The following is an 8,795-nucleotide window of genomic DNA, read 5'->3' on the forward strand; positions in this document are numbered from 1 at the left end:
TTCCCTTTCTTACTTTTCCCCTATATATAGCTTGCTCTGTGAACAGTTGTTTGCATGTGGTCTCTCTCATTAAGAGTGTAAAGCTCCTTGAAGGCAGAGACTGACTTTTGCCCTTCTTTTTAGTCCCCCTAGTGCTTAGCACAGTTTCTGGCACATGGTAGGTGTTTAATAAAAATGTTACTGAATTGAAATTGAATTGATTGTTCCATTTTCAGATTGTTTCACCTCGGTTTTACCTCTTCCATTGTATTTTAGTCATTTTATTGCCCCATATTTCTTATGAGCAAGAGAAAAAAAGTGCAACACATTAATGGATATTCTTAATGGCTGGGAGCTTTGGTGAGGAAAAATATTTCATGAAGTTAGTTTAAATAAAAGTTACTTTACATTCTTGAAGTTTGTTCCAGAATGTTAATGGTCAATGCCGTCCTTATCTCTTACTCTTTACAAGTTCCAATAGAATTACCAGCATGGTATGGTAGAAAGAACACTGGAACAAGGGTCAGAGGACCAAAGAGTGAGACCCAGGCCAGCCACTTATTGGCAATTTGGAGCTATTAAATTGGGATCTCAGAGCCTTCCCTTTTCATCTGTAGAATAGGGATGATACCTGCCCTTAAGACTGCATGAACTTGTTATTAAAAAAATGCTTTGTAAATGAAAGCTCTTGAAAATGGGGTCTTCTCTAATTTGTTATTACAAGGCTCCACTGTTACATTAATTATTGATTGATGGTAATAATATCACTAATTGCACAATTTGGGGATAAGCTCTACCCATGCTACCAATATGACAACTTATCTCTACGTATAAATGCTACAATGGGAAAGTACTTTGAATTTTGAAAAAAAAAAAAGATTTTCCTCTTTTTTATCTCATTGGATTCCCACAATTAAATAAACAAAGCATTGCTACTCTTTTACTATGTTTGAAATCATTGGAGTAAGGGAATATGAACAACAGATCTCTAGTAAATATACTTGAGTGCCTTCATAACCATGAATTCCAAGAAAAGGGACAGGAACAGACACAATGAACACATCGTTCATTTACCTTAGTTAACTTTCAATGGGGGAATTAAAAATAATAACATAAATGTCAAGATGCCCATTTCTTGTCAAAGACAGACTGAATGTAGGATGCTAAAAGACCACTGAGAGAATGAAATCTTCTGGTAGCATGTGGAAAGCCTGTGTTTATGATTTTATTTAGTGTGTGTAAATATATAAACTCACATGCATACATATGCATGTATACATATATGCATTTATATGTATAAAGAGAGAATAAACATTTTTTTCTGACAAGACTACTAACTTTCACTAGCCAGATACTTCATTCTCAGTGGGACCGCAGAATCTTGTCTCCTTTGGGTGCCACCCTTGTCTTTGAAGCTTTTCTTATCCCTCTCTCCCATTTGCTGATACTTTCTCTTTTCAATTCTCTTTGAACTTTATTTATTTGAGTAAATGCTGTATTTCGTGATAGAACGTAAGCACCTTTAAGTGTGGGACTATGCCATTTGTTATTTAAATCACCAACACTTTGTATTAATAAAAATGTATGTATTAATAAAAACCTATTGTTAAATTTAACTGTCAGTAATAGTAGGCACAGTGTCATTAAGAAATAACTGAAGGGCAGCTAGGTGGCTTAGTGGATAGAGCCAGGCCAGAGATGGGAGGTCTTGGGTTCAAATCTGACCTTAAAAATTTCCTAGCTGTGTGACCCTGGGGAACTCACTTAATTCCAATTGCCCGGCCCTTACCACTCTTCTGCCCTGGAACCAATATACAGCATACTGACTCAAAGAAAGAAGTTAAGGATCTTTGTTTTTTAAATAAATAATTGAAGATGAAGGTGGAAGCCTGGTTAAGAAAGCAGACTACTCGACAGCTTCATGGACAAGTGGAAACTCTTAGAATAGAGAGGCCCACGAATCAGATCTCTCACCTGCTATGATTTATTTTGGATGAGAGCTTTTCGTCCTTGTCTTAGCCAGGTTCAACCTCCTTCTAGCATCTAATGCCTAAAATTGGATTTCAGGTGTACTAAGTTAAACAGTGGAGAAAAGTTGGCATTGTTCTGGCCATACTGATCATCTTACAGGAGAACATTATCACCATCTTCAAAGCTGAGGAAATTAAAACTCATTGTTTTAATAGGAAAAAAGTATGATATTGGGTTGGGCTCATTTAACTTAGTAATTTTGTATATGGTTAGATGGACTAACCTTTAAGTTCAATTTGGCAGGTGATACTTAGGGGTTAAAGGTGGTGATTGTGCATTTAAATGAATAAAGATTTTTATCTGTACAGAATTAGTAAAATAGGTGAATATGGATTTTTATAAGCAACATATTACTTATTTTATTTTATAGACTTTTAGATCTGAAAGAGAATCTATGGATGATCAAGTCCAATTTCATTTGAAAGGGAAATCAAGGTTTAAAAAGGTTATGACTGTCTTCTAGTTATCTACGTAGTAGGTAGACAATCTGGACCCAAGTCCAGCTCTTGGCTCATTGAACAATATTCTTTTGACTATAGTAGGTTGTTTTCTAGGGAGTTAAAAAGTGTATGAAAAATAATACACTTTTTTCCTTTCAAAATTGCTGAGAATATCCAGATATGAATCCATTGAAGGGTAATATGTACAAGGAAGGTAAACATGTCTCTGAAATCAGAAAAACAAAACAAAACTATGACAACTGTATAAACAGGAACAAATAAGAGGGTAATTCATTTGTTAAAGGGAACATTTACCAAACACTTATTGTTGACCTGGTCAATAAAACTAACCATTTTTAAAAAGTAAATCTCCCACACTTAGCACTAACAGCTTTAAAAAAAAATAACCTCTATAAGCCGTTCTATACAGTGCTCAGGTATGGAACAATAAAGGATCAATTTTCCACTCATCTAAAATTTTCTTTACTTTTACTGTATTCTGTCACCATCTTAACATTCCTTAAATGTTATTATTAAAGATTCTCTTGACATTTAAAGCAGACACACACTAATACTCAGTCATAGTCTAGGAATTCTAATGCTCATATAGTTAGACAGGATTTTAAATTATGAAAAATAAAGTCTTGCTTTTTAATGCAGGACATGGGAGTGAAAAATCCAAAGAATTTTTCAAATATGTTGTCTCCTCCTCCCTTTCTCTCCTCAGCCTTTGGTCACGAAGTAGTTGCAATATAAAGGCACGGTGCTATTAGCACCTCCCCATCATTCACTGAAGATCACTCAGAAGAAGTCATAGGGGCTTGGCAGGCCACTGATGTGAGGAAGCTCTCATCAACATTGCCCCAAATGGGGTTACAGAGGTCTAAAAATGGATACTATTAGTGGTATTGTCAGAAATGGGTTTGATTACAAACAGCATCGTTTAAGGAAGAAGTTATTTTATGTAAAATAAGTACAGTAATTGGTCTGTGATGATTTTAATGTCTCATTTTGCCATCAGAACATGTATCATTTTCTCCTTGCTATTACTTCATTCTAGCCTACAGTTCTTAGTGCAAAGATAGTCGGGAAGATCTTAGCCATAAGTCTATTTTTGGCCCTTTCAAGTGGAGAGAAGTCTCTAAGACTCTACTAGGTTACTTATTTAATCAACAGGGACACAGAGATATAGGGTGGGTGGCAAACGCTATATAGTACCTTCATAAGCTGTGGCTGGGTTGTTTATAAACTCTTCCATATTCACCCAAGACAAAAGGGAAAACCAGGAGTCTAGCAACTTCCTATTTACTATCCCCCTGAGCAGTCAGCTAACATGTGTCCTTGACTTTGGATCTCTCGTCGGTAGAACTCCATTGAAACCTTAACATGCCCCAATTGTTAACACAGAAAACACATATGTGCATGTATGTATTTGCATGTGTGTGACCTTCAAAAAAAGTAGGAGACTGTGCTCATTGTAAACCGAATCTAATTAAAATCGTTACAATCACAATAACAACTCACAATGAAGATGATAACCACTACTTATAGAGTGTCTATGGTGCTTTTACAAAGTGCTTTATAAATATTTCTAATCTATACGAAGCAGGGACTGTTACTATTCCCATTTTATGACAAAATTCAGAGAGACGTTAACCTACTTGCCTGAGATCATTTAGCTAAAAAGTGTTATAGGTTGGATTTGAACTCATGATCTTTCTGACTCCTGTTCTATCACCTCTATCATTTGAGCCACCTAGCCATCTGACTCTATTATTAGTAATCAAGAAACAAAGCAATGCCACTGGATTTGGAACTTTCTTTTCCAATTTTTTTAGATCTTTGATTTATTAAATAGTGTTAATGCCCCATTTCTCCTAAGAGTAACTGAAATAGTCTTTGCTGACACTATTTTTATTTCTCTCAAAACCTTAGCATCATTGGTTAATCATTTACAGGGAGAGCTAGTGGTCCATTTTATAAACAGCAAGTGAAGGCCATTTGAATTTGGATAGGGTTTTTGTCAAGGAAAATGGGACTTTTAGAGTATAATCAATTTTTGCTGTTAGCCCATCTCTTTTTTTCTTAAGGTAATAACTATATTAAAAGTATTTTAAAGGCTGTCATGTATAAGAGGGAGTAGACCCAGAGGGCATATGTGAGAACAATGGTGAAATGTTGAGAAGAAGCCAATTTAGGTTGGATCTAGGGAAACAACTTCCTAACAACCAGAGTTATCCAAATATAAGATATATGGCTTCAAAAGTGGTGGATCCTCCCTCTGTGGGGGAATTCTAGCAGAGGCTCCATGAAAGGGATGGTGTTGAGGAAATTCTTGTTCGGGTCTGAGTCAGACAAGAAGGCTTCTAGTCACTGACTCTGAGGTTCTGAAACTCACTAACTGATCTCCATGATCTCATAGAAAACTTTAGAGGCCCGAGAGGTTAGTGATTCCCTAAAGAAAAGCCTCAATATTCCTGTATATTTCCTGAGGAGTTATCTTTTTCCCCCTAATGCAATTATTCCAAACCTTCCAGAAATTTGCCGCACACCTCTTTTAAAAGCTTCATGACATGTGGATTTTTAAAATTCTGATAACTCAGGTTAATCTTATCATATACCTGGAGAGGCTTTCTAAGTACAAATCTAGTATCTGCAGTGTGAAGCTAGCCTTGAGACAGAGCAACATATCCAACCACCGTACAGTAAAGAAGGGAATCCAAATAGCAAACAGATAAAAATGAAACTTGGCAATCAAAATGTTTGCCACTACCTGGATCCCAAAGCCACATCACTGATAGTTCATCACTAGACTAAGTATTCTTTAAGGAACCAGGTCCTTTCAGCTCTTTCCTCATAGAATACAATTTTCACTGCAGTTGGTGAAGCAAAAGGTTTCTACAATTTCAAACAATGACACCTCCCACTCAGCCAAGTATTTTTATTGTCTTAGCATTTTCCCCATCCCCTCACCCCAGCCTAAAGGGGGGAGAAAAGGGAAAAAGCTGCCAGATGACCAGTTGTTTTCTGGCTTTTACTTTTTTTTTTTTTATTCCTGTCTTCTGTTTTCCATGTCTGCTTCAATACTTATGTGCAAAAGGGCCATCAATGACAAGGATGGTCTTTAATAACTAGCTTTGGAAATTCTACTTGTTCTTAAAATAGATTCACTATTAAAAGCCTTTGATCAGGTTATAATCAATCACCAAATATGAGAATGAAATGATTCACAAAAGGGTATAATTTTTAGAGAGAAGGCAGGATAAACTGAGGTTGGAAGGAAGGTAGACAGGCTAGTCCTGAAATAGGTTCTAATATCACCCAGGGCATATGTATTAGGAAATACTATACACATAAAAATACATATGTGTATATATGTGTTTATAGACACATCTCTCTATCAACCAACACAATTCTTGGCACATAGCAGGCACTTAATATCTGCTTGTTGATGGTTTGATGACTGAAAGATTCTTTTAAAAAATGTTAACCAGTCTAAAATCCTGTGATGCTAAATTTAGCATATGTAGTTATTTCCTCTCATACTTTTATTCATAACCAAATATTCTATAAATGCCCTTAGAATATTTTTCATCTCTGAGCTTCCTAACTACATTTTTCTCAAAGAATCATAAAATTTTCATTCTAGAAAGGCCAGTTGAGGTTGCCTAGACTACTATCTCCATTTGGTAGTCATAGATCATGGATCTTCAACTTCATCACTGGGGTGAGGGGGGTGGGAATTGGAGAGAGACTTTCTTCGGGAGTTACTAGGCCAAGAAATTCTCTAGTTTCTGGCCAGTCCGGTGAAGCACTTTTGTGCATTCATCCAGACTGGTCTTGGATAACAGGGGAGCAGCAGCCCAATTCCAGACCATATCCTGAATCATTATTGCTTAGGAGAACCTCACACAGAGCTTGACAAAGATTTTGGGCCACAATGATGCATTGGGAGTAGCGTCTCAGAGTTAAAAATTGAGACCTAGAAAGGTGAGATGGATGACTTTACTTAAATGATAGTCAAAAGGGAGAGAATTTAGACTTGAATGACATTTCTTTTGCTCAGATGCCATGTTCAGGAGCTTGAGGAACTATTTATCCAATTGGTTACCATCTAGTTTCCATTTCTTAGCTTTTTTCACCTATCATCTGAATGTTCTTTTTTAGAGTATTCACTAGTGTTTAGAAAAGACTCACTTAGTACTATACTATTCACTAATATTTGTCAATCACTGTTATGTTGAAACTCTTGGCTCCAGCAGCTACTTGACCCTTTTTTGTCCAGCCTGCTTTGGTCAATTATTAAAGTTACTTCTAGGCCTTCTTTTTTGTTCATCTCTTCTGTATTAGTCGAGACAGGCAAAATACTTTAATCCAGAAAAATGCATCCATTTACTGTGATTCTCTTCTCTTCTCCCAACAATTCAGAATGAAATACTCTATACACAAAGACTTTCAGTGTCACATGGAGTTGCTAAAAAGTTGCCAACAATCATGATGGCTAGACATGCTTCCTAGCTCTTACTATAAAAATATGGCAGCTCTGAGGAGTTAGAAGGGAGATAATAGTCAGAGGAAACAAAAATTTAATAATTAAACTTCTAATGACTTTAGCCCAGCCTGGGCACTTTATTCCACTGACAACAGTGAATTAAAAAACTATTCTGATTAGTGTAATAATTTACTTTTCTGAACTATTTCATCACTATATGTTGTAGAATTGCTTAAATTTATAGAATTTTCAAATTTTTCCATTTCTAAAGAAACTGAGCCCATTAGAAGCAGCCCCCTTTTTCCCCATTTAGCAAAGCCCTTTTAGTTTAAATACTAATGAAAGATACTTCTTTGAAATATCGCAAAACATATACAATGATGAATTTAATGGCCACATAGAAATTAAAGCACAGGTTTCCTCTATCTGTACATTATCTGTACTTTACCCTTTCTGTAGGGTGTAAAGTCACAATTGTCGTTAATATCCTCCAGATCTAGGATTCTTGCCCTCTTCATCTTAGGCTTCTGGCTTCTCAGGTTGTTTTTTTTTTTTTTTTCCATATCTCAGCTACAATCCTACCCTCTACAAAAAGCCTTTCCTCTTTAATGTTAGCATTTTATCTTTGCTGATTATCTCTAGCCAGTCAATTTCTTCTTTCCATATCTTGTTTGTATATAGATGTTTGCATGTTGTCTCTCCATTAGATTATGAGCTCCTTTTAAGCAGAAGCAGTCTTTACCTTCCTTTATATCCCCAGGCCATAACATAGTCCCTGGCAAATATTGGGTGCTTAACATATATTTTTATCTGAATGATTAGAAGTTAGTGTTGAAGAACAAAGAGTAATAGAATGAGTAAGTGAAATCGGACCATAATCCCCACATCCTCCATTTGAGCCAATAGCTTCAACTATTTATCATCTAGTTCTGAATCAAGACTTCTAACAAGTGAAGATTTTCCTCTTGTCTCCTTGCCCATTAAAACAGGTTAAAAGACAAACTGTCCAAAAGGGGCGAGGAAAAGAACTGGAGTCTCAATGAAATAGGGCAATCCATAAACCAGATAATCAGTTTTTAAACTATAAAAGATTGAAACAATCTCAAGTTGGTGATACAGAATGATTCTGTGAATCATCACAAATCTATATACCAATTGAAGTATGAGCCAAGAATCAACTAATCCATATTATTAACTAAATGTGGGACAATTATGAAGTAAGAAACACTACAGTCAAGAGCAGACAAGTTCTATTTCTATAAAAATGGAAACAAACGGTCACAATCTTCTGTAAATCCAAGTTACTTTAATTAAACTGTATAAATATAAGCCAGTGAAAGACAATTCCTTCTTTTTAATCTCCCAACAAATATGAGGGTTTTTTTTAACAGTCAAGAAATGTGTTAGAATAATATTTCACTAAAGAATTCAAATAGGATTTTGATATTTTACTATTGGACCTTCAGTTTTTAATAAACCTGATACTAAATTAAGTTACTATTCTGAGTTATGCTACAATCTTAACGGGCTCAAGAAAACATTGAAATTTGGCATATACTTACACCAAGAAAATCACTGTAAGATAAGTTGATAACCAATTTGAAAATTCCTTTCTATCTTGAAGAGTCACAACAACAAAAAAGTTTAAGTGTGTTTTTTTGCTGATTTTTCTCTGCAACTATTTGAAGCTGTAAATGACTTAACTCAGTAAAATTCCAAATGTAATTATCTTCTGTACTTAGCCCAAGGCTTTCCATATATCTCCGCACTGCTGTCTTGCATACAAAATAGCCTTTGCAATGGCTGCTGGTAACTATATAATGTACAACATTGTTTTAATTTCCCCTCCTCTG

The 8,795-nt window shown here is 35.5% G+C and overlaps 1 protein-coding gene across 1 annotated transcript in view; it reads right to left on the bottom strand.

Annotated features, from left to right (window-relative positions):
* FOXP1 (forkhead box P1) overlaps window positions 1-8,795 on the bottom strand; it is a 281,610-nt gene that overhangs the window by 33,635 nt on the left and 239,180 nt on the right. The gene's annotated exons all lie outside the window — the stretch shown is intronic.

The sequence above is a fragment of the Gracilinanus agilis genome, chromosome 1 (assembly GCF_016433145.1).
Source record: "Gracilinanus agilis isolate LMUSP501 chromosome 1, AgileGrace, whole genome shotgun sequence".
Taxonomy (NCBI): domain Eukaryota; kingdom Metazoa; phylum Chordata; class Mammalia; order Didelphimorphia; family Didelphidae; genus Gracilinanus; species Gracilinanus agilis.